Source organism: Ranitomeya imitator, chromosome 5 (genome assembly GCF_032444005.1).
Source record: "Ranitomeya imitator isolate aRanImi1 chromosome 5, aRanImi1.pri, whole genome shotgun sequence".
Taxonomy (NCBI): domain Eukaryota; kingdom Metazoa; phylum Chordata; class Amphibia; order Anura; family Dendrobatidae; genus Ranitomeya; species Ranitomeya imitator.
Window position 1 is genome coordinate 222,331,648 of NC_091286.1, and position 27,175 is coordinate 222,358,822.

The window sequence follows — 27,175 nt, forward strand, 5'->3', positions numbered from 1 at the left end:
GAGTTCCCATACAGACTCCGGTGACAGGACTGGTTGTAAATCCTTTTATGTTAAAGTAAACTGGTTAAACGTTTCAGTGCCTCAGTCTTTCATTTGGACAATAGCCATCTATCCAGGATCAGGATCGTCACCGCTGGGAGAACCTGCTGCTGATCAAGTAAGTGCCTGTCCCCTCATGATACCCCTTACACTGTGCATTGCCTGAGGCCACAGCACCGGGTCAAGCCACCCGTGACATCCCCCTCAAGAGACAGACTCCATTGGTCCGGTGCTGGGTATCCTGGTCTCCTGGGCGTCACAATTGGCGTCACGAACAGGATCTAGCCAGCCCGTATACCGGGTATTGTGTGCCGTGATTGGAGCCCAAAACTGTGAAAACTGGGATGAAAAATCTTGAAAATTGACTTTATTAAAGAAAAATCCATTCCCCATTGAAAACTATTGAAAGTGACTTTTCCCCATTGGTTATAATGGAGTAAAGATGGCCGCCATCCCCTGAGGTAATCACTTCATAACCGTTAGGCACGAGACTGTTAATTGAGCTACGCCATCACCTGAGCCCCAGTCTAACTGAAAAACTTCAGAATCCGCCATTACAGAGCGCGGTGGGTGGGAGCAGCAGGGGGCGTGTCATTGTGGGCGGCACCAAGCTGAGCGCTCTGACATCAGAGCAAGGGGAAAATCGATCCTGCTGCACAGCGGAACGAATCTACACTATCCCGACGGAAGCGGAGGACCGGAAGGGTCCGGATTAACTAAGGGGGCACAGTATGTCGCAGCACGGAGACGCCGCAGCACTCGGCAACGCTAATGCAGCTGAAAGACAGAGTGTCAGTAGAGAGTCCGGCAGCGCAGCGGTGCAAGGAGTGGCGCCCATCATGCCGGTGCTGATGCCATATACCCCGGGTGGCCCATGGCTTCCAATGTATGAAGGTGAGCTTAATACTCTTGACGATTTCAGAGAAAAGATGCTGGCCCATTTTGACATGTTCCCTGTGGGTGAAGTTCAGCGTGTTAGTCTCCTGATGATGCAGTTAAGTGGCCATGCTAAGCGAGAAGTCACAGCATGGGCAGCTGATCTAAAAGGCACTGTTGAACGCATATTTGCTGGATTAAAAGCTACATTTGAAACCACGGCCAGCAGCAAAGCTAAAATACGATTCTTTAGTTGCAAACAAAAAGCTAATGAGGGCGTGAGAGACTTTGCCTTAAACCTGCAGGAAGCCCTTAAATCACTTACACTGGCTGAACCCATTTTTAACACCGGAGCGGATAAACTGCTAAGAGATCAATTTATTGAGGGACTCTACACCCCTTCTCACCGGGGGCATGTGAGCATGCTTGTTTTTAAGAACCCTGAATTGACATTTGCCCAATTAAAGGAGAGCGCTATACGTCTCCAGCTGGCAGAGGCACCTCGGGATCAGGATCCTGCGCAACCCATGGCAGAGGCACCTCAACAACAGGGAGTGCCAGTGACATCAGCTATGTCTGGGGCCATTGCTAAGCCCCTGGGGCCCAGTACTAATGAGGCTCTTCAACAAAAGCTTGACTCTTTAGCTGATGTTGTTGCTTCAATGGCTAAAACCATGCAGGAGATGAGAGGACACAAGATGGAGTTGGCAAACTGTAGAGAGGATGTTCCATGGATGAGACCCCGGAGATACCCGACATGGAGAGGACGACCACGCGACCGCTACCAACCGGATGGACAGCCCATTTGCCGCCGTTGCCAGCAGCCGGGCCACTTTGCACGAGATTGTGATTTACATAGTTAGTAAGTAACATAGTAACATAGTTAGTAAGGCCGAAAAAAGACATTTGTCCATCCAGTTCAGCCTATAATTTAGGCTGAACTGGATGGGATTTAAATGGGAATCCCCTGGGAATGCGGGCCGCTTCGCAGGAATGAACTTTCAAGGCCCAACACCCTGGCACGACAGGTACATCGGAGGACGACCCATTATCCCTATCGTGCTGGACAGAATTCCCCTCAACGCTTTGCTGGACACAGGTTCCCAGATTTCATCTATACCGTATATTCTTTATAAGAGGTACTGGGCTGATGCAGATATTGATAAAGGGCCCTCTGATGTTGAACTAGATATATGGGCCAGTAATGGTAAGTTGGCACCGAAACAAGGATTCAGGGAGATGACCATAAAGATTGGTAAAGTAGAACTGAAGAAACAGGGTATAATTGTTGTTGATGTTGACCGGCGGAACTGTGAACCAACTGTATTGATAGGAATGAATGTGTTAGAGAACTGCTTTTCCGAAGTCATTTCTGTCTTACAGCAAATTGCTGAAACTGCCCAATCCTGCCAGCAGAGAGTTCTCCGGAGGGAAATAAAAGTATTGATGTTAAGGTAACAGGTAGAAGTTGCAGGTGGAGAAATCGGCAGTGTGAGGGTAAGTGATCCAACGTCTATTGTAATCCCACCAAAAACAGAAATGCTGGTATGGTGTAGAGCAGCCATTGGTACTAAGGGACGAGATTATCAAGCCTTAATAGAACCAGTGTACACCGACAGCAGGCCCACTATACTCACAGCACGAGGGATAGTCGAGGTACACCGGGGACGAGTGCCGGTACGACTTTTGAACTGTGGAGAGGAAGAGGTCACTTTGCCAAGGTATGCTACAATGGCAAAGCTATATACTGTTGACAACAATGCCATCACAACCATTGAGCCCTTAGAACCAACCTGTCAGGTGGAAGGCAATGGCTCAGATGGAGAAATAGAGGATTGGTGCCAACAGCTACACGTGGGCATAAATTCAACACCTACCCATCAAAAACAAGGGGTGTATAGGCTAGTGACGGAATATGAACAAGTCTTCAGTAAACACCCATTGGACTTCGGACGGATAGAAGGGGTAGAACACACAATCCCCACAGGTGACCATCCCCCAATAAAAGAAAGATATAGACCCATACCGCCCGCTCAGTATCAATGTGCAAAAGATATGCTGAGGGAAATGAAACAGGCCGGGGTAATAAGAGACAGCTGTAGCCCCTGGGCGGCCCCTCTAGTGATTGTCAAAAAAAAGGACGGAACCATGAGAATGTGCGTAGACTACCGGAAGATTAATAACATCACCCATAAAGACGCCTACCCCTTGCCTAGGATAGAAGAGTCCTTAACTGCTTTGAAATCTGCTAATTATTTTTCCACCTTAGACTTAACAAGCGGGTATTGGCAAGTCCCTGTGGCTGAGAGAGATAAGGAAAAGACGGCATTCACCACACCAATGGGTCTATGTGAATTTAATCGCATGCCGTTCGGACTCTGCAACGCATCCGGTACCTTCCAGCGGCTGATGGAATGCTGCCTCGGACACAAGAACTTCGAGACCGTCCTCCTGTACCTAGATGATATGATCGTCTACTCAAAGACTTACGAACAACACTTAATAGACCTGGCAGAAGTGTTCGAAGCCTTATCCAGGTATGGCATGAAAGTCAAGCCATCCAAATGTCACCTTCTCAAGCCAAAGGTACAGTACCTGGGACACATCGTGAGTTCGGAGGGAGTAGCACCAGATCCCGAGAAAATAAGCGCCATAAGGGATTGGCCAAGACCTACCAGCGCAAAAGAAGTGAGACAATTCCTGGGATTGGTGGGTTACTATCGCAGATTTATAAAAGGATTTACCAAGTTGGCAGCACCCTTGCAAGACACCTTGGTAGGGCAGACGAAGAAACCTTCAAACCGAAACCCTCCTTTTCAGTGGAACGACGAAAGGGAAGACTCCTTTGAACAACTAAAGAAGGCACTAACCGGAGAAGAGGTTCTGGCATACCCAGATTACCATAAACCTTTCATCCTCTACACCGATGCCAGTAATGTGGGACTAGGAGCGGTGCTGTCACAAAAGCAAGAAGGTCGGGAGAAAGTCATCGCCTTTGCAAGTAGAAAGCTCCGGCCTACTGAAAGAAATTCAGAAAATTACAGCTCCTTCAAATTGGAACTACTGGCAGTAGTTTGGGCTGTGACGGAGCGTTTCAAACACTATCTGGCCGCTGCAGAATTTATTGTCTATACTGACAACAATCCGTTGACCCACCTGGACACAGCCAAATTAGGTGCGTTAGAACAGCGATGGATAGCCCGGTTATCTAATTACAACTTCATAATCAAGTATCGAGCAGGTCGCAAGAATGGAAATGCCGATGCCCTATCCCGGATGCCACACTTGAGAGATGTAGAAGAGGAAACGGGGGAGCTTGAAGAAATTGAACTACCAGCCTTCCATCGTCCCAAGGCAAAACATCATCAGTCAAGTACCTATCAGAAACAACAAGAGGTGAATTTTAATCCGTTAGCACACCATAGATGGGCTGACACCCAAGACAGCAATCCGGCTGTGAAGTTGGTGAAGGAACTGTTGACTGAGCAAAGTGCATATCCCTATGAGGATGCCCCAGAAGAGACGCATCAACTCTGGAAAGAGAGAGGCAAAATGTTCCTGTATCAAGGGAAGCTCTGTAGAAGATACACCAATCCGAAAACACATGAATTGGTTTGGCAGATTATTGTGCCTAAACAAGATGTGAAGATGGTCCTCGAAGCTTACCATAATGGTGCTGGTCACTTCGGTTGGAAAAAGTTAGAAGTACTTCTAAGAGAAAGATTTTATTGGGTCGGGATGAGAAAATCAATCGAACAGTGGTGCAGAAATTGTGGCCCGTGTAACCTCAGAAGAAACGATCAAAAGAACCAAAGAGCACCACTGCAGCCCATAATCACCAAACAACCACTTGAACTTGTAGCCATGGACCACGTGAAGTTGACACCAAGCCGGTCCGGCTATGTCTATGCCTTGACCATCGTGGACCATTATTCACGTTTCTTGGTAGTAGTACCCGTAAAAGATCTGACAGCAAAAACAGCAGCCAAAGCGTTCCAAACGTACTTTTGTAGACCCCATGGATATCCGGAACAGGTTCTCACCGACCAAGGTACAGCCTTTGAATCAGAGATCTTCAGAGAATTCTGTAATATGTATGGTTGCAAAAAGATCCGGACGACAGCCTATCATCCACAAACAAACGGCTTATGCGAGAAGATGAACCATATTGTAATAGACCTACTAAAGACTTTACCTGAGACAGAAAGGAATCAATGGCCAGAGAAATTGCCTGACTTGGTGGATCTGTATAATCATGTCCCGGTGAGCTCCACCAACTGCACCCCAGCTTACCTTATGCGTGCAAGACCCGGCCAATTACCAATCGATCTAGAAATGGGAATTCTGAAACCAGACGCAGAAGTTCAAGACTCCAATTGGGATATCATACGGCAAAAGCAGTATCGACAAGTGCAAGAGAGTGTGGAAAGAAGCCTTCAGCAAACTAGAGAAAGACAAGAGCGAACTTTCAACCAGAATGCTCTAGCGACCCCATTAAGACCGGGTGACCAAGTGCTCAAGAGAAATCGTCGAACCAATAAACTGGACAATCAGTGGGAAGCCGTACCCTACACAGTTTTACCAACAAGAGTGGATAATCCTAAAATGTGTCTCATTAGCAAAAACGGAGGCTTAACATCTGTACTAGTGTCAAGAGACAATCTTAAATTATGTCCGGAAGCATTGAAAGAGCCAGACGTTGTCCAGCCAGAACCAGAAGTTATTCAACCCATACAGGTTCAACCAGTAAAGGAAAAAGAAGAGGAAGTGTATCACACCTGTATAGGAGACTTTCCCAAAACCCTACTAACATACCATGGTGCAGTAGTGGTTCCCATGGTGGCCTTTTACCCAACACCGAACCCAATACCAGAAGTCCCAAGACAGGAAGAGGCTGACCCCGTACTACAGGAGGTTCCAGGCCAGGAAGAACAGATTCCTGGTCAGAGTAATCCCATTCACGGTGGACTTGCCAACTCCATAGTCGTGGAATTATCTTTAGCAGAGCGGGCAGATACTACATCCGCAGTAGACAGTAGTACACCACATAAAGAGACACCGCTATTACGTAGATCACAGCGTAGTACCCAGGGTCAATTACCGACCAGGTATGCAGATTACCAACTATAAAGCTCATAATGTGAATTGTATATATGTTATGCCGTATATAGTTAAACAGAAAATGTAGTATAGTCATTGCTATCAGTCTGCAACGTTTAAGCCCAGTGCCTACAGAGACTTGTCTGTATGAACTTATTGCATATTCTTGAACTTTTTATCAGCCCGGAGGCACTAAATCAAAGCTCCGGAAAGACTGCTTTTTGAACTTTGCTTTTTGCTCTTTTTGAACTTTCTTTAGACTTTATATTGATAACTCCGTTGGAAAAATGGAACTAAATTCCTGGACATTAAGTACAGTGCCGTTCCTAATACCTTCAAGGATAGAACTGTATTAATGGACGCTATTTGAAGTGACTTTTTACAGAACTCTATTTTTGTTTCCTTGAGTGGTTTTTGTAACTTTTCATTTTTAAGACTCTGTACATATTAATTGTTATTTCAAAATGTTATTGTCCCACAGTCCCGGAGTACTGTTCTTAACTAAGGGGGAATGTGGCACCCCTAGGGGTATTTGCCACAAAAATAGTTACTGACAGTAAGTACAAATACTAAAATAGCAAGACTGCACTACCACCTCCGGCCAGAAGGGGGAGCTCCAGAGACTCCCCTTGATCCATTCTGGTCTGAGAGAAGAAATGGCAGTTGGGCCAAGGAGCTGATAGTGAGAGGTCATACAGTTGAATCTCTAACAGCCCTGTGACTGTTACCAGGCCTAAATCACCGGCCTGAGGAGAAGAGGGACAGAGAAAAGGGACATTGTGAGAACCGGGTAGCATTAATCACTACCCAGAACAGGCGCAAAGACGGATACCGGATCCGTGGCTGTATTCATTATATATAATACAGCAACCGGAAAAACTTGAGGTGATATCAGCTTCACTAGGGCCGGACGCAGCAACAGGCACAGAGTTCAGCGGTACTCCTGGAGGGGGTAAGCCGATAAAAGGACTCGGGTTGCCCGTCGAACCAGGACCCGGAGGGGACAGATTGGGCCGGCAGCCAGTTCACATACAGCAGCAGGGCCACACAGAAATTGCGCACAATAAGAGGCGAAGACCCCGGCAGGGTCAAAGTAACTCAGAGTTCCCATACAGACTCCGGTGACAGGACTGGTTGTAAATCCTTTTATGTTAAAGTAAACTGGTTAAACGTTTCAGTGCCTCAGTCTTTCATTTGGACAATAGCCATCTATCCAGGATCGGGATCGTCACCGCTGGGAGAACCTGCTGCTGATCAAGTAAGTGCCTGTCCCCTCATGATACCCCTTACACTGTGCATTGCCTGAGGCCACAGCACCGGGTCAAGCCACCCGTGACATCCCCCTCAAGAGACAGACTCCATTGGTCCGGTGCTGGGTATCCCGGTCTCCTGGGCGTCACATCAGCAAAAATGAAAAATATATGAGATGCTTATAACTGTGCTTTACAAACAATAGAAACATCTGACTAAAAGATCTAAAGACACTGAAGCAGAAAAATGTGTTTAAATCAAAACTGCAGGTAACATCTACTATATTATCTGTACTTAAGTATCACTGTGTACATAGGACTGCAGGTAACATGTAGTATATTATACAGGGTGGGCCATTTATATGGATCCACCTAAATAAAATGGGAATGGTTGGTGATATCAACTTCCTGATAGTGGCACATTAGTATATTGGAGGGGGAAAACTTTTCAAGATGGGTGGTGACCATGGTGGCCATTTTGAAGTCAGCCATTTTGGATCCAACTTTATTTTTTTAATTGGGAAGAGGGTCATGTGACACATCAAACGTCAATTTCAAGTTTATGACCACTTATAAAATGTGTTCAAAGTGCTGCCCATTGTGTTGGATTGTCAATGAAACCTTCTTCTCCTATTTTTGACACACTGATAGCAAGCAACATTACAGAAGAAATGCTAGCACAAACTTCCAGTATCCGTTGTTTCAGATGCTGCACATTTTGCATCTTCACAGCATAGACAATTGCCTTCAGATGACCCCAAAGATAAAAGTCTAAGGGGGTCAGATCGGGAGACCTTGGTGGCCATTGAACTGGCCCACAATGTCCAATCCACTCTGCAGGAAACACAAAAATTGGAAAACAAAAATTGGAAAACAAAAATTGATGGTATGGTGTGGTATATGTGGTACAAAGAGAGTGGAGCCATTCTTCATCAATGGAAACCTCAATGCCACTGGATATCTGAAATTGCTACATCATGATGTGTTGCCCTCTTTATGCACTGAAGATGGCACGTTCCCTGAGTTCTTCCAGCAAGAGGTGCACCACCATATTATGGGTGTCAGGTCTGAGCTTTCCTACAAGGAATCTGACTCCCTTAGACTAGCATTTCCTCTGCGGAATCCATATAAATGGCCCACCCTGTACATAGCTCCCAACTGTCCTGGATTCAGTGAGGCTGTCACAATTTGAGCGCTCAGTCCCACCACATGAAAGCTGTGTCCTGACATCTAATACCCACCTATGTCTGCGGTCGTCATCGCTCTGTTGTCCCCTGGGGGGGGGGGGGAGTGTGAATATTATCAATTAAATTATAATATTCACTCCTTTTTTCCTGGTCAGGTCTCCTCAGGACTCAAGCTCATGTATCAATGTTTTCAGGCAGCAACTCTAGCTATGAGCCCACAATGGAAAACTGGGATAATATGAGACTCTTGAGCTGTGTTGTAGGCAGTAAACACTGAAGCAGATTATACATATAGATAGAGATGCATTGTATATAACAGTGTATTTCTATGATCCCTGTATACTAGTGGGGAATAGAGAGTCAGAACTACTAAAAATAATACAGAGAAATTACAAAAATGTAATTTTTTTCCTTTTTGTAAGTCTCCCAGTACTTGAACCCACAACCTTCTACATTACTGGCAGGAGCTAAATCTGCTATTGAACCCCATTCTGTGGAGATGTCGCTTTGAGAATATTTTGAATACTTGATTACTTGATCTGTATGTGAATCCGTGTTTCTTTTTCAAATATTTTTATTAACATTTTAAAACTTTTACCGTACATTTTTTCGGTAGCTTGTAGTATGTTTCACATTTTAGGAAATTAAGGAAAGGAAGAGGGAGGGAAGGGAATGAAAAGGGTGCGTGGAAAGGTAAGATAAATAAAATAGGTATGTATGTAGTCATTTTAAAGCATATTTAGACAAGTGTCGGTTGCTTAGGGTCCATACCTAAAAGAAAAGTCAGATAAACATATATGCACACACCAAATTTTGCCGAGAAAAAAACCCAAATCAGTAGCAAACTATACAATCTATAAAACATCTGAAAAGCTTAAAATATGCTGTATATTCAAATCTAAGAAATCTAAAGAAATGTCAAAGGCTTGAACAACGCTATATATAGGTGTTATGTTAGTAAGTGTAAATCTGCCTTGCCTGGGGTCACCCTTAAGTGATCCCAGACCTTCCACTGGAAGAGTCTTAGAAATCCAGTGTTCGTGGGGTAAAAGTTCGGCTCAATCAAAAAAAATGCTATGACAGTGGAAATAGAAATGAAATTTTAACCGCCCTAACCTGCGGTTATGAAATATTGAGAAAGATTTTTTTACATTTTCTTGGGTAGGTCAACAGACCAGCTTTGTGAGGAAGATACCTCAAGAGAGGCCTTTGAATTTTAGTCCGGTGTATTCAAGGAAGTTGTTTCCTTCTTCTTGAAAAGAAATATAAAAGAGATTCGTCGCATATTTGACTCGGAGAGTCGAGGATCTAGTCCAGATGTAGGAAATCCCAGCTCGTCGGAGATCAGATGTAAGTTGGGCAAGATCTTTCCTTTTTTTAACGTGTCTTTTGATAAGTCCTTAAAGAAGACTAAGCCGCTGTATGGGGATGCAAGGAACTCTGGGTCATTTGATAGTCTGAAGAGTGCGTTATTAATCCAATTTGGGTAGAACGAAACGATAACATCCCTTGCTATATCTTGTGGTAGGGAGCGTGGTCTACGCACCCTGAAAGCTTTTTCAATCAGACAGTTCTCGCCAATATTAGGGAAAAACAAAGTAACCATAGAAAAGATATATCCTTTTAGTTGATGAGTCTGAACTGACTCAGGGATCCCCCTGATTTTTACATTGTTCTTTCTCTTAAAATCTTCATAATCAAGTAAGCTGGTTCTGAGATAAGCCATATCTTTTTTGATTTTGTCTAGTGGATCAGAAATTGGTGGTATAGTTTGAACAACGTTGAGGTTGAGGTCTTTTTTGAAAGCGTTTGGCGAGTCAGGATCCGAAGCCGAATCAGCCGAGACTCCAGAAGATATTGAATGAGTGACATCAACCATTTTTGATAATGAGTCTCTAAAAAGATTTTTAATAAAGGATTCTGAAGCAATCGTATTGTTGCATCCCTCTTGTTCCGAGAATTGAGTCTCAAGAGTTATCAAAAGATCATTTTCGCCTTCTCTAAAGACCTGCTTTCCCATGTGTTTAACTGAGGCTAGAAGGGCTTTAAGTATGTTAACCATAAATCCTACTGTATGGTGGTTGTCGGATGCAGGAATGTTGTCAATCTGTAGTAGGTGGGAGGGTGACCCCCTGTCAATAAGCTTTCCAGTTGAAATAGAGTTTGCATATATGGCTTCCTTCTTTGTGGATGAATAGGTGGATGGGGATGAGTCAGAAAAGTCGCTTTCTCCGGATTGGGAATAGTCTGTAAATTCACAAAATTGTTCAGAATGTACGCTTTCCAAACTGTCTGATGAGGCCATAGAATTACCCGCGTTGTCTGTTAAAGTCTCGTTATCCCTGACATCAACAGGGATGCTTCGGTCATTATTTGTATGTAGGGAGTTAATCTCCCTAAAGAAATCAAAGCACAGCTGCCTAAAATTCGTATCTATAGTAGAGGGAGTACCAGATGAGTCCTTGGCAAGACTCAGAGGCTCATTTGGGGTTAATTTTTTGATTGTCCCATTTTTCCACCTAGCCCCCAGATTTTGGTCAGCCAGAGGTGAAGCACACCGAGGGATTTTTTGATGCACTGATCCTTTAAACATCGTTTTATCCCCGGTTTCCCCAGAGTTGGAGTGGTTAATGTAATGCTGATTGTTATAAACAATGTCAGCACTGCTAGATGTAATGTGAAGAGCCTCAAAGGTTAGCTGTGATATATTTTCCAGGGCCGGGGTCACTATTGCTTAACTGTTTATTTGCACAAGCTTTTGTTCTCCGTCATTTTGTGCTGCTGCTAGCTGAACAATTCCCTCAGCCTGGTGGGGGCTTAGTTTATCAGACTGATGCTGCTCCAGCGAGGGAAGCTCCCTCTCCTCCCCTGTCTCTCCCAATGCCCCAGACTCCTGCACCACATGCGACCTCGGCACAAATACCTGTGCATTGTAATTCAGTCCTCCTTGTTGCTGAAATCCAGCTGTGGTAGTCCTCATGAGTGCTTGTCCCTGTGTGACCGCTGCTTTCTCCTCGTTTCCACTCCGTCGTCCGCTGGTGGTAGTAGCCGCTGTTAATCCCCGTCTCCCGCTCGTCGCGTCACACACAGCTCCCAGGGACACGGCATTTCACTCTTGTTTACCGGCAGGCGCTCGCTTCACTGTGAGCGGCGTTTTAGCTGGATGTCCCTCCCGCCGGTTCCTGGTGTCTGTGCATGTGGAAGTGTCCACCGCAACCCTGCGATTGCTCACCGCCGCTCCCCAGGATCCTGCAGGCTGCTGTTTTCTGCCGGCGGGCATTTGTCTCTGTAGCCGCCGCTCTAATTGCAGCACCTCCCCGCCGGCTGCTGTCGCGCTGTTCCTCTGCCGATCTCTGGTCTCCGGTCGTCTCTGCCGCTTCAGGGGTACCTTGAAGCTGAGATTCCCCGCCACTCCGCGTCTGGTGTAACAACTGGGATTGGGGTGATCTCCGCTTAGCTTGGAGCTTGCTATGAGCCAGCTCTCGGAGTACAGGCTTGTTCCGGTCTTTCTCCGCGGCCTGCATGCCTCCGCTGTGTGCCCTGGTCTTCTTACAGCCTGGAAAGGGGGTTTTATCCTCCAGGGCTGTTTTTTTCTGCTTGTGGCTAGGTCCGGTCATGATTTGGTCGTAAATAAGACCAATATTTCTAGTTTTTAGTAAGCTTTTAGTTGCTTTTTGAAGGGAATAGCAGGAGCTCCTGTGAAATGCGATTGCTCCTTTCCCTCTGTAAGCCACGCCCCCGTGAATCCATGTTTCTAACACTTTTTAATAATCCAGACAAGTTTTGATTCTGCGCTTAAAAATACAACGGTGATTTTTTCCTTTGCGTTTTTCATCTGAATTTCTTCAGAAATTCTCAACGCGATCTGCTGTGAACTCACTGAGCTTGAACTGCGGTGACCTCATCACTGACTTTTTCCCTGGGTGCTGAGGTCACTGCAGGTCAGCCCTGCTGACATTGCAGTCTCACTGACCGTCGGTAACCATGATGATGTTACTGCTAGTCAATGATGCTGTGCTTGCAGCAGCTCATTCACCTGTAGTTCTCAGGCTTGATGGTCGCATCTTGGCACAGCCCAGATTGAAAACTATTCATCCCCCAGACATGGTGTCATAATCCCACTGGGGGTCGGTCAGTGGATGGCACAACACACACTCAATGGGGTGGTAAAGGGGAGAAGAAGGCCCTATAAATAGGGAATGAGGGATGGGATAACTCCTGAGCTCCAGCCTGAGCCTGTTTCTGGGTGGGTCCTTCCATTGGCCGCCGTCACAAACCTCATCCTTCACTGTCACCTCACACAGCCCTGGCTAGTGCACTGGCCGGCAAGGGAGCTAGCCTCACCACTGCAGATGGTACAAACACAGGGGGTTAGTGACAAGCATGAGACAGATAAGGTAAAAACACAAAACTTAGCTCCAGGCACTGCTGCCAAGCTCCGCACCGCAGAGGACATGGAAACAGGATCCCGAACTCCAGAAGTAGCTGATACAGTGCTGACACCCGAGACCTGCAACTGCAAGGTTGGTCTACATAGAATAACTATCACCTGCAGTCAGCTGATGCATCACGTGACTATTTAAAGGATGGTGGGAGTGGTCACCACCCATATCAGCTGGCCTAGCAATTGAGCACCTGCAGCAAGCTGACAGCAAGGAAAACTGACATTAACCCCTCCTGGCCTGAAAGGAAAAAAGCTACATTTAAATTATAGTGCAATCAGAGCTGCCATGAATCCAAAAATGGATTACCATGTGGGACAGAATGACAGACAGGGGAGGCATATTGTTGTTTTTTATTTTTGTTTATTACAGGAGATGAAAGATTCAGTGGAATTAGGCGTTAGGTGAGTATAACTGTTTGCTATTTTTAAATAAAAATGGAAAAGTGTGTTTTGTTTTATTTCTAATAACGAACTTTATTCTGACTCTGTCTTTATTTGCCATACAACTATAGGATTAGTAATTGATAGGTGTCTAGATGCCTCTTCATTACTAAGCCGTGTTGCTTACTGCCACCTGACAATAATACAAAGGCGACATCAACCCTACAATTATGAACACCACTTGCCACCGCTACAGGGCAAGTAGTAAGAGCTGGGCAAAGTGCCAGAATTGGCACATCTAATAGATTTGCCTTTTATGGGCAGCTGCAGGCTGCTATTTTTAGGCTGTGGGGTCAATATCAATGGTTTTAGCAAGACTTAATAGCTTTAGCTCGGCTGGTTGGTAAAAAAAAGGGGGGACCTCACTCCATTTTTTTAAATTATTTATTTAAATAATAAAAAAAACAGTGTGGGGGCCCCCCTATTCTTGAGAACTAGCCTTGCTGAAGCTGACAGCTGAGGGTTGCAGCCCCCAGCTGTGAGATTTGCCTGGCTGGTTATAGAAAATACAGGGGAACCCACACCAGGTTTTTAATTTATTTATGTATTTATTTATAGTGCAGATGGCGGCTGATGAATACTCCCATCAGCCACTCCTGCACTCACTGTTATTAGCGCCAGCAGGTGTATGCTGATGAGAGTATTAGTCCCATCAGCCATCACCTGCTGTCATTGTTCTGACTTGAATATAACTCTCATCATTCTCCCTTGCTCGCGCTGACTGCCGGCAGAGCAGGGGAGAATGATGAGAGCTGTCTTCAGCACCCGGCGCCGGGGAACAGCGCTTACTGTACAGCTTCTTCCCTGGGGCCGGTGCTTGTGGAAGTTAAAAGATTCGTGGCCTACCATCCAGTCACCAAGTACCACTGACCTGGATGCTGGACTGGAGTCCCGTGGATTGATATAATCATCTCTAGTCCCAAGTGTCCCGGATACAGTGGACAGTCCCAGATTTGGATCTATGCCTTGCAGTCTCCAGCGTCTGCTGAATGTCCCTCATTGCCACCTACTACTCTGACATGTCCTCCTGCCGGGGCAGAAAGATATGGCAAATGGGTGTAGATTGGGGTGTGATTAGGGCGTGGCTGAAATGGTAAATGGGCGTGGATTGGTGTGTGGCCAGGGGCTTGCCAAAATTTGCCACTCTTTGTTCCTCTTTCTGTTCTTCTAAAGTTGGGAGGTATGCATTATCTGTGCTGAGAGAGTATTCACTGTGTTGTCTCTGGTGTTACATAGGACTGCAGATAACATCTAGTACATAATCTGTGCTCAGAGAGTTATCAGTGTTTTCTGTTGTGTTACTTAGGACTGCAGATAACATATCCTACATTATATGTACATACAGAGTTATCACTGTGTTTTCTGTGGTGTTTACAAAGTCTTACATTGGAGGTGAGAAGGGGATATGGCGGCAAAATATCTTTCATGATACTGAGGCCACTGATCTTTTTTGACCCTAGCGACAACTCGGTTCAATCACATTTTTGCCCAGATCACTTTTTTATGTAGCTGTCTTCAATGACCTAATTGAACATCCACAATACAACTGTGGGTAATGGGCTATGGCCAATTTAATTGGAGAACAAGGACACTGTAATTAATTGAATTCAGAATGGCAGAATGGGCTATGCTATTCGTTGTGCCTGATATTACACGTGTGCAGTATTTAATGACATTGTAGACATTTATTTAAAGGGATCCTGTCATCAGGAAAAAATACTATTAGCCTGCAGATATGTAGTAAGTCCTGATGACTTTGAAACATGTAGAATAAACCACCATCATCCTTTAACCGTATATTGTATTCTGCATTGTCTGGCAGCGCGGATATAATCCACTATCTCCCTGGACAACAGCTGTAACTAGGTCGCTAGCCGACCCATGGATCTGCGGCATATCTGTTGTATATCAGCCCTGAAAGGTGATGTCTGTATCTCATATCAGGCAAACCTGGTGACAGGTTCCCTTTAATTCCCCAGTGATGTTTCCTGGTCAAAGTTTTTAAAAAATCCAGATGCCATTTGTATAACATTTCTGTACACTGTTATAGTCATCTCTTGCTCCCTATATACTGTATATTCTTAAAGGGAATCAGTCAGTAGGATTAACCCTCCTAAACTGACTATATGGACATACAGGTCATAGGAAGCTGAATACAATGATACCTTGATATCTGCCATCCGATGTCTTTTTCCAGAGAGATCCACATTTTACTTATATGTAAATGAGTTGCTCAGGCTCCAGAGATTATTTTAAATAAAAAGGGAAGTTATCAATCTGAGACATGTAATTAAGGCCTCTTTCACACTTCAGTCTTTTTGTTCCCATCAAAATCTGTTATTTTGTGAAAAATACAGATCCAGCAAATGTTGCTGCTGGCTCTGTTTTTTTTTCTCATAGACTTGTATTAGCGATGGATTGTGACGATTGGCCTTCTGTTTCATCCGTTGTTTGACGGATCCGTCTTAAATTCTGTGTCCGTCGCCCGGAGACAACGGACATAGTAATGGTTTTTGTGTACGTCGAAAAATCGGACAGCGACGGATCTTGCGCTGTCCATCGTTGGCTACAATGGAAGCCTATGGACGAAGGACCCGTCGCTGGATTCCGTCTTTTGAAACTGAGCATGCCTGGAAGAATTTCTAATTCCTCTAATTTAACCCATTTTTCCATTCAGGGAAAAAAAATCTCTCTCTCGAATTTTATTCTTTTAAATTTCGGCAGCAGCTGCTTCGATGGATCCGTAAAAAAAAAATGGATCCAGTGCATCAGTATTTTACAATCTGCACAGGATCCGTCTTTTCAACACTTTGACGGATTGTGACTGATTCTAAAAAACTGATGTGTGAAAGAGACCTAACACAGAACTGAATTTTGTCTTCTAGAAAAGATTTTTTGCAGCTCTCTAAGCTCTGCTAAATTGTAAGGGTATGTTTCCACGGTCAGTAAACTCTGCGGATTGGACGCTGCTTACAGCCGCAGCATCCAATCCGCGGCGGCAAAATGTTACAGCATAGTGGATGGGATTTTATGAAATCCCATCTCCACTATGTGGAGCACCCGCCAGGACCGTGGGGATACTCGGTACCGGGCTGGTTCTTAAAGGGGATGTGTCACGGCAGCAGGGACCCGGTCCATGGTCCTGGGCGTCCAATAAAAGAGAGAATGTAATAAAAGGGGAATTGTTCAAGATGCCACCTGTGACACTCGTCAGTAAAGGTGTTAGCCAACGCTGCTTCAAAGTCCGCTGGGGCTGGTGGTGATGTAGCAGTGTTGGTACAGCTCTTCACAGGCAGAGCTAAACCCCAGGGCAACTGTATGAGTAGGTGATGTGATGATGGTGGTTGAGGTAGGCTGGGCAGGTGTTGTAGAAATAACCCAAAGGACACAGTAAGGTGCAGTTTCCACTTTCACTCACAAACGCTAGACAGATGCTGTGTTCTTCAGGTCAGTTGTCCAGAAAACTCCCAGGTAGATTGAGATACACCTTTCCAGGACTCCTTTCGTATGCCTTTCTCTGGCCGTCTCACTACACTGGCATTACTCTTCTCCTGCCCAGCGACTTACCCACAGTGTCCCAGTCCTTACCCACAGGTGGCTTCTGCACTACCTGTGCTCCTAGGACCCCTTCTGTCCGCTCTGGAGCTTCCTTCTTGCTCTCTCACACTTCTCTGTTCTGTCTCTCAGGAGCTGCAGACCTGCATGTCTGCTCAGCTACACTTCTCTCTCTAAGTGCCCTCTGCACTGTTCTTCCTGCCTTCTATCCTCCTCCCCTACTCTACCTACCCTGTTATGATGCGGTGGTCTAGGAGCAACATGGAACGAGCTCTGAAGGAAGTGGTAACTGTACTGACCGCAGTCTCTAAGCTCAACACAACACTAGAAGTAGCCGTGGAATGCTCCTAACTCTCCCTAGGCATCTCGTCACAGCCTAAGAGCTAACTACACCTAAAGACAGAAGCAGGAAAACTATCTTGCCTCAGAGAAAATCCCCAAAGAATAGATTAGCCCCCCACAAATAATGACTGTGAGTGGAGAGGAAAAAGACATACACAGAATGAAACCAGGATGAGCACAGGAGGCCAGTCTAGCTTGATAGATAGGACAGGATGGAATACTGTGCGGTCAGTATAAAACACTACAAAAATCCATGCAGAGTTTACAAAAAAATCTCCACACCTGACTAAAGGTGTGGAGGGTAAATCTGCTTCCCAGAGCTTCCAGCAAGACAGAATTAATTCATACTGATAACGCTGGACAAACATAGAAAGCACTGAATGGATAAGTCCACAATCTGTGAACAGAAAAGTGCAAGCAAAAACTTAGCTTTGCTGAACTGGTCAGGATAACAGGGAAATCCAAAGAGATGTGAATCCAACCAGGAACCATTTACAAGTGGCACTGGCTGAAGGAACAGCCAGGCCTAAATAGCTGAGCAGAAGAGACGATAAGTGGAGGCAGCTGATGACAGCTAACTCCAAGGAGCAGCCATACCACTTGAAACCACAAGAGGGAGCCCAAGAGCAGAACTCACAAAAATGCCACTTACAACCACCGGAGGGAGCCCAAGAGCGGAATTCACAACAGTACCCCACCCACTCCCCAACACCAATTCCTATCCAGCCTGGGATGAGGCCTTCCTCCTTAAGGGTACACCCAGATGCCCCGACTGAACTAGTGTATGTTGGATGTGAGTGTTAGAGTCCTGGGTAGTGCTCCCTCCTTACCTGAGAGTGGGATACCACACCTCTGGGTGAGGTGCAGTACCTCTGTGGCGACAGGACCCCAGGGGTGCCACATATGCGTGCAGGGATACCTCAGGCTTCCCTGCATATACTCACATGCGGCGCGTCTTTCTAGACCGCAGCATGTCAATTTATCTTGTGGAGACGCTCAGTCTCTGCAAGATAAATATCACAGTCTAATGTATAGGATGCGGTGAATCTGCATGGTTCAATGAACACATGCGGAATCACTGCACATACAAAAGCCGGCAGCGCTTTGGACGGAGCGGACATGTACTGAATCCAAAGCGCTGCTTATACTGACCATGGAAACATATCCTAACACTGTTGCAATCCTGTCTGCCTGTGAGATGGGAGCTCAGTCTGAGAGGAAGCTGCAGATGTTTCAGGTAGAATCACACACAGCCCTGCAGTGAGTTCAGGAGAGCAGAGAGCGGCCAGTACACATCACACTAGTAACTCCCCCTTCATGTAAAATTAGCTTTGGAGGTGGAGTTTCATGCAGATTAGTATCCGGCCCATAGCCTGGAACATCTAATTTACTTAAAAGAGAAAAATGGATTTCTCTGGAATAAATCATTGGATCGCAGATATTCAGGTATTATTTTATTCAGCTTCCTATGACTTGCATGCCCATGTAAGAAGAGGGACCATGCCGTGGAAAGGGTTTTTCAGGCTCAGCGCACGCGGATATGGCAGACTCGGTGGGAAGAGACAGTGTGCAGCAGGGTTACGTGAGTGCTCCGGCCCTTGAGTATCAGTATAGCGCAGGCCCACACTTGAGCTTCCCCACCATCCCTGCCAGAGACTGTGAGGAGGGACGTGCAGTGTGCCCGTTGGTGACCACAAAGCGCAGTGTTGAACGTTCCGGGCTAGTGAGTACTGCACGCTTGCTGCCAGAGAGAGATCGGGTGCAGAACTGTCATCTGCACCCTGATTCACCAGCGTATGTCTGCCGGATCCCGTCAGGCTCAGACAGTGCCGTGGCCCACGCTCATCCAGCCACACACGTACATGGAGTAGGGGCATAGCGGAAGGTATTGGAGACCAACCGCTGCCGCCAAAAGACGGATCAACGTTACTTCCAGGACCATATTGAACAAGCGCTGCATCAGCAATTGTTGGCGCCATCACCTATTCTGGGATGGCCATATCTTGATAAACATCTGACAGGATAAGTTAACCCCTCAAGAACTGTTAATACATTTTTTTCACTATTCCTTAACCCTTGCATCTTATCCATATTTTCGAACTGCCTACCCAACTCCTTAGTTAACCTTTAAAGGGACACTGTCACCTGAATTTGGAGGGAACAATCTTCAGCCATGAAGGCGGGGTTTTTGGGTTTTTGATTCACCCTTTCCTTACCCGCTGGCTGCAATATTGGATTGAAGTTCATTCTCTGTCCTCCATAGTACACTCCTGCGCAAGCCAAGTATTTCATAGACTTTAATTTATATCAGAATCTACAGAATTTCTTTAGATCCTTCCCCAATTCATCTCTAGAAAACTCAACATTACATATAACGTATTATACTTTCTTCCAGGTTCTTGTTAATGTTTGGAACTACAGAGTGTGGCTTCCAATTAGCAGGCTTCTAATCAAAGTGTTCGATAGAACACACATTGAATGTCATTCCTTTCTCTTTGACTAACTATCGAAATCTTCTTAAGCCGTTTCGTTTTTTTTTTCTGTGGGTAATTACAGGGTGCTGTATGGAGTGTTGACACTTGGATACACTTGGTAGCACTAATTCTAAATAGTGAAGTCTGTTAAAAGCCACGAGCTAATGGCAATCTTCAGTCATGTGATATCTTTAGGATTTAGAACGGAGTCAATTATGGACATTTTCTTTTACTTATTTAAAAGCAGCTCTTTGTTTAGAATTATTATGCCCAAATGCTATTTTTTTCCCTCAAAACACTGGACACTGCTAATTACCAAATTAAAATGTGTCTGTTTTATTTCTCTAAATAAACTTGAAATAGAAACTTGCATCGTCTGTTTGACATACCGTACATTCCTCAAAATCTAAATTTTAACACGAAGAATGAAAAGTTGTGGAATTCCAGTTGTCACAGGATTAATAGACATGATAATGATATGCAAATATTGAAAAAATACAAACAAAATTTTCAAAACATCTTGATTTTTTCAGTAACAGGTATGGCCGCCACATGCAAAAATATAGCAACTTACACGCCTTGGCAAGCTATCACTGAGATTATTAATAGTTGTTTCAGGAACGTTCTGACATGTTGAATGCACTTGGGTACACAAATCATCAAGATCCGCTGCTGACAGCTTCCTATGCAGTTGGCAACCATTGCCAATGTGTGTAATGGTAGAGAAGATCAGAGATGCTACAGGTCGTGATAGCTTGTTTAGTCCATGCTGGCCGCTCACATTAGCACAAGCAACATGTGATCTGGCATTGTAGTGTTAAAAAATGGCTCATTGGACACTTTGGAGAAATGACTGTATCACTGGTTCCACATCCAAATCAATGTAACCGGTTAGTGTATGTCACGGCTCTGCTCTACGCCGCCGCTCCTGCTGCCCTGCCTGCCGCTTTGCCCCTCGCTCCCTTCTCCGCTCGCCGGTATACTTACCTGCTTCGGCGCGCTCCTCCTGCGGGTGCACGTTCTTCCTTCTCCTCTTCATGACTCACCTCAGCTTCTGGGATTCCGGCTGCATGTGTGCACCTCGCACTCCAGCTCCCTCTGCACACGCGCACTTTCCCTTTTGATATACTGGCGCGCCGCTTCTCCTCTCTTTGACCCTGGGGGACCCTGACCCAGAAGTCCTTCTGCGTCTCTACTATTTAAGGTAACTCTTCCTCTGCCTCCTTACCTGATTGTCATTTGTCCTCATTTGACCCAGGTCCTTTCATACCTTGCTTTGTCCTGTGCGTCCGCCATACTCTGCCTGTCCAGTGTTTCCGCCGTATCTTGCTCTGTCCTGTGTGTCCGCCATATCCTGCCTGTCCTGTGTTTCCACCATACCCTGCCTGTCCTGTGTTTCTGCTATACCATGCCTGACCCATGTTTCCGCCATATCCAGTTCATCTTGGGCGTCCGCCATATCCGATCTGTCGTGGGCACCCGCCATATACAGCCTATTCTTAGTCTCTGTCATTGCCAGTCTGTCCTGTGTCTCCGTCATAGCCAGTTCAGCGTCTTTTCCACTCCTACTTCCTGTCCCCGGGTATCAGCTTCTGCGGCAATAGTCTCCCTCGGGCCTGCCCCTAACACTCCCTGTGTTGGGTGTGGTCCACCAGGCCAGCTCACCCTTGGGAGGTTCGTTGTCGTATTTCTGCGCGTTCACTTTAGGAGTTCCGAAAGAGCTGACAGTGTACCTGGAATGAAGTCTGAAGAGGTCCAGATACCATACACTATGTCACCCCATACCATAATCCCTGGAGTAGGACTAGTGAGACATTCCATCTTCATGGCTTTGCCCACAAGGTTACAGACCAATCTCTATCTATCATTGTTTCCAAGGCAATAGCATCATTGAAGATAGACCTCCATTTTAGCCTCCATTGCTATCTTGCTCTGCAGCATGATAGCTTTTTGACAGCTGTGGTTTGAAGTCAATGGAACACAAGTAATAGTCTTTTCATATGGGGCAAAGGGACCTTTGGGAACTCCTAGTCATCAGGGCCCAAGTGCGATTGCAACTCCTACACCTATTAAAGTTACGCCCCTCTGTATACACTTTTTGATGCCTTTGGCTTATTATGTGAGGTCCAATTATATTTGCAGTACCGAATGGATCAATTCTGAAAGCAGTGGTACTGCCATTTCTCCACAATATCCCAGGAGCGTTTTTTCATCATGACAACACCAAGTCGCATGTTGCTCATACTACTGTGATCAGTGTGTTTGGGCTAAACGAGCTACCATCGCCTACTGCATTGCTGGACTTGTCTCCCATCACAACAATCTGAGAAGTGGTCAACAATTGCAAAGGGAACTGACAGCAGTGGACCTTGATGATTTGCATACCCAAGTCCATTCAACATGGCAGAATATTACACAGATGACCATTAATAACCTCATTAATAGCACCCAAGGGATGTAAGTGCCTGTATTTCTGCACAGGGCTCTAATACTCGATACTGAATAAATCATGATACTTTTTTAATTTTTTTCCATTTTTTCATTATTTACATATCAATAACTTGTCACATGATCTGTGATTTCCATAATCTTTGGACTTTTCCTTTTTGGCATTGCAATTATAATGTAGAGGAGTGTATTTCAAGTCCTTTTGGCATCTTTAAAGTTGTATACTTTTTTGCTGTATGCTTTTTATGAAAAGTTACTTAACCCCTGTATGATATTTACCCTATATGTACGACGTAAGTCAGAATCGGGGGTATGGAGCTGGCTCACGGGGTGAGCTTGACCCTTATCCAACAGTGCATGGCTGTGTGTCACACCCAGGACTGGCCTCTAGCAATTATGGGTGGATAGTGTTTAACCTGTTAAGTGCAACTGTCAAACTCTGACAGTGGTATTTCACACATGTTGGCACGAGGGTGCGTCATTCTTTGTGCCCATCAGTGTGCCCGTGATGTGATCGTGGGTCACCGATTTGTTGCTAAGACCCCCGTGCTTGTCATTACAGAGCTTCTTTGAAACACTTTCTTTAGTCAGGCTTCAAAGGAGACCGTAATTCCGGTATTTTTTATTGCAGTGCTGAAGTGATGGTTCTACTAATCTAAGTTCCCTGCCCATAGTAAAATACTCACCAGCCAATGTCTTCATCTGTTATTGGCGCCACTCTGGTTCTCTTCTGCAGTTTGTGACCTACCAGATTGCTCCAGTGTTTGTTGGGTGAGACGGAAGTCACAACTCAATGTAAAGGTACCTTCACACATAACGATATTGTTAACGATATCGTTGCTTTTTGTCACGTAGCAACGATATCGTTAATAAAATCGTTATGTGTGACAACGACCAACGATCAGGCCCCTGCTGGGAGATCGCTGGTCGCTGAAGAAAGTCCAGAACTTTATTTCGTCGCTGGATCTCCCGTGAACATCGCTGGATCGGCGTGTGTGACACCGATCCAGCGATGTCTTCACTGGTAACCAGGGAAAACATCGGGTTACTAAGCGCAGGGCCGGGCTTAGTAACCCGATGTTTACCCTGGTTACCATCCTAAAAGTAAAAAAAACAAACAGTACATACTTACCTAACGCTGTCTGTCCTCCAGCGCTGTGCTCTGCACTCCTCCTGTACTGGCTGTGAGCGTCGGTCAGCCGGAAAGCAGAGCGGTGACGTCACCGCTCTGCTTTCCGGCCGCTGTGCTCACAGTCAGTACAGGAGGAGTGCAGAGCACAGCGCTGGAGGACAGACAGCGGTAGGTAAGTATGTAGTGTTTGTTTTTTTTACTTTTAGGATGGTAACCAGGGTAAACATCAGGTTACTAAGCGCGGCCCTGCGCTTAGTTACCCGATGTTTACCCTGGTTACCGGCATCGTTGGTCTCTGGAGAGCTGTCTGTGTGACAGCTCTCCAGCGACCAAACAGCGACGCTGCAGCGATCCGGATCGTTGTCGGTATCGCTGCAGCGTCGCTTAATGTGAAGGGGCCTTAAGTCTATAAGAGCCAAAATGAGGATCTCACATTGAGAGCTTGTGATCATTATATCTGACCTCCAGTCAGTTAGATGTTGCAGTCTGAAGATGGCGGCGCACGACCAGAGCAGCAGCGGTAACAGCTGAAGAGAGTGGCTGGTAAGTATAATACTGAGGTCATAAAACTTATATTAGCATAATACTGGGGTCAGAGAACTTAGATTAGTGTAATACTGGGGTCAGAGAACTTAGATTAGTCTGATACTGGGGTCAGAAAACTTAGATTAGCATAATAATGTGGTTGGGGAACTTAAATTAGTAGTATTACTTCAGTGCTACAATATAAAAAAATTGCTAGAGTGGTGCTTTAATGTACACAGTCTGTACTCAATTAAATAAGCCTAAGACCACGACCACCATAGGGCCCAATGATTTTAATCATTTTGGGTTAATGAAAGTCCTTTTTAGTTGACTTATGATGATTAGGAACATTTTATTTCTTATTTGCTGATAGCTGACACTGTTTATAGACATTGACATTACACTAATTTGCAGTCATGAAGAAAGAAAACATTATAAATTTCAATAGATTTAAGCAAATGTTACAGAAAGCCTGTCTGGACCCAATGCTAATGGGCTGTTTTTCCTCTCACTTTACCAGGGCTTGTAAATGTATACCATTAGCTTTATGGCTGGACGGGTTTTCAGTTACAATAAAATGTAATTCAGTGACATTGATACAATATCTTGCATTAACATGCCACAAATACATCAATAAATCTTCATCAATCTCCACCAAGTCATTGTTGTTATACTGAAATAACCCATTAGTGCAGACTTAGTGCTCGAAAGATGTCATAACATTGACATATCATGAGCTGTCGTTAGTCTCTTTTCGGTAACAATGTTCTGCTAAGTGCAGGAGAGCTCTAGTACATTTTATGCATGTGAACAATATTTAATGACTAAAGTTTGAATAAAGTGTTAAGCATTAATTAAAAGGGTTGTTCACTCTTGGACAACTCCTTCTCAATTTCCATGTTCCTCTCCACGTAAAATAAAACACCTTGTACTCACCTCCAGTGCCGGCACCAATCTACCGACATTGGGAAAAGTCTCTTTGAGGTTGAGTAAGGTCACGTCGAGTTATTTAGGGCTCCTACAGCCAATCCACAGCCACTAATGGGCCACTTCACTTCTACTTTCTCCAGATTTAGCTGACACCCAGGGGGGTAGCAGCAGCTCTCACTTCTACCGGGTATGAGTTTCATCTGATGGGAATGGGTGTAAAGTGGCCCATTAGTGGCCACTGCGTTGCTGCAGGACTCACATGACACAACAACGTCACATGAGATCCGGCACTGATATAACTGGAGTGGCACTGGCACTGGAGGTGAGTACAGGCTGTGTTATTTCATGTGGGAGAATATGGCGATTGAGAAGGGGTTGTGGGCAAACACTTTAATTTGTGTCCATAGTGTCAAAATTACATAGGTATTAAATAGAAATTATAAATTGAATAAATATCAACATGAAATTAAATATAGATTCAGATCAAATGATCTCTTTGTTTGGAGGCCAGTGGAGGGATCTCTCTGGGGCCGGGGTCACACTTGCGTGTGCAATGCGAGAAACTCGCTCGAGTCTCTCACATCAATACCCGATACTGCCGTCGGCATTCGGGTCCGGAGCATGCGGCTGCATGTATTTCTATGTAGCCACATGCTCCAGTCCCGAGTGCTGATGGCAGTGCCGAGTATTGATGCGAGAGACTCGTGTGAGTTTCTCCCATTGCACTCACAAGTGTGACCCTAAGTAACAACAAAAAGTTGCATTATTCCAAGAACAAGTGGAATAAAGGACAGAATCACTTGCATAATAGAATATGGGGTCCCTGGTACAAATTTATTAAAGAAAATGAAATTCAGCTCTATTTTTTTATTTTCTGTGTATATAGGAAAGGTGGAACAGGTAAGTGTGACTGGGTGTTGATTGGTGAATCAGATGTAGTGCGAAAAATATGTATTACAGTAAGTTTCCAATGCCTGAGTGTATTTATTGAATTTATTTATCTTACTCACTTATACAGGACAATTCATTTCACATAACTTTACAGACATTATCAGCACTGTCCTGTCCCCATTGGGTTCACAGTCTAGATTCCGTACAAGTATGTTTTTGGAATGTGGGAGGAAACCAGAAAACCTGGAGGAAGCCCACGCAAACACGGGGAGAACATACAAACTCCTTGTAGATGTTGTCCTTGGTGGGATTTGTATGCAGGACCCCCAGCGCTGCAAGGCTGCAGTGCTAACCACTGAGCCAGCGTGATGTCCATCACAGAGCAGAGGCCTGTCAAGCAGCATTGTCCAATCTCTAGTGGTTCTCCTCACAGGCAGTCTATTTGTAGGTCAATCACATGCTGTGTTTGTCCTGACAGGCTGAGGGCTGTAGCTGGACTGTGTATTTCTCCATATTGATTCCAATCTGCCTCATAACTCCTTTAGCTTTTTTTCACCACTCCCCTCGCCCTTCTCCATTCATGGAGTCATGTGTTCCAACATTTTGGAATATGAACAGCAGTTTTTTTCATCACGGTCACGTAGAGTGACTGCAGACTTTGCAGTCTGGAAAATAACTTCAAAGCATAACTCGGTGTGTTTTTGTAGACCAAGCTATAATGATGAGGACAAAACCATGAAAACTGCCATGGTCCTTTATGACTAGATATTAAATTTACTATTTTATGTGAGTAAACTGTTTTGCATTAAGAAAGTATAGGACACATTGGAGTCTTTAGTACTATTTCAGTGACTGTAAAAATATTTTGTACATTGTGTACACAAATGAAGTGTAGAAAAGTCATTTTACAAATAGCTTGATACTCTTACATTTCCATTAGGAGTTGTGACTTTTTTTGCTTTTTTATGCTATATTCTGGAATAAAAAAGGTAAAATGTAGAAAGCAATAGTTGTTTCCAAACTCAGATATTTCTTTTTGTTCTGAAAATGTTAGTTTGTATATTTATATATGCAAATTGCCTCTTCCGAGAAAAAGAGAGCTTAAACTCTATAGCGCCGCCTGTTGGAAGTAACCATCCTACAAGTCACAATCAACCCTTTAACGAGTCATGCAATATGACTTAGGATAAAAGCCAAATCAGTATCTCAATTCGCAGACATGGTGTTTCGGGCTGTTGGCCCTCGTCAGTGCGAAGCATGAGAACTAATTTGGCTAGGTGAGATGCTATGGACTGGGGTCTAAGGCAGACCTGGGCAAGATGCGGCCCACGGGCCACATCCGGCCCGCTTGATGATTTCAAACGGCCCGCCAGCTAGCTGTCACTTATGACAGCCGCCCGTGGCACCGCTCGGCCAGCCGCCAGACGCTTTTGAGGAGGACCGCTGGCGGCTGAAGTGAAGGCCCCTCGTCAGTGCGAAGCATGAGAACTAATTTGGTTAGGTGAGATGCTATGGACTGGGGTCTAAGGGCTAACGTTTCT

At 45.1% G+C, this 27,175-nt stretch overlaps 1 protein-coding gene across 1 annotated transcript in view; it reads left to right on the plus strand.

Moving 5' to 3' along the window:
* NMBR (neuromedin B receptor) overlaps nucleotides 1-27,175 on the plus strand; it is a 692,124-nt gene that overhangs the window by 12,998 nt on the left and 651,951 nt on the right. The gene's annotated exons all lie outside the window — the stretch shown is intronic.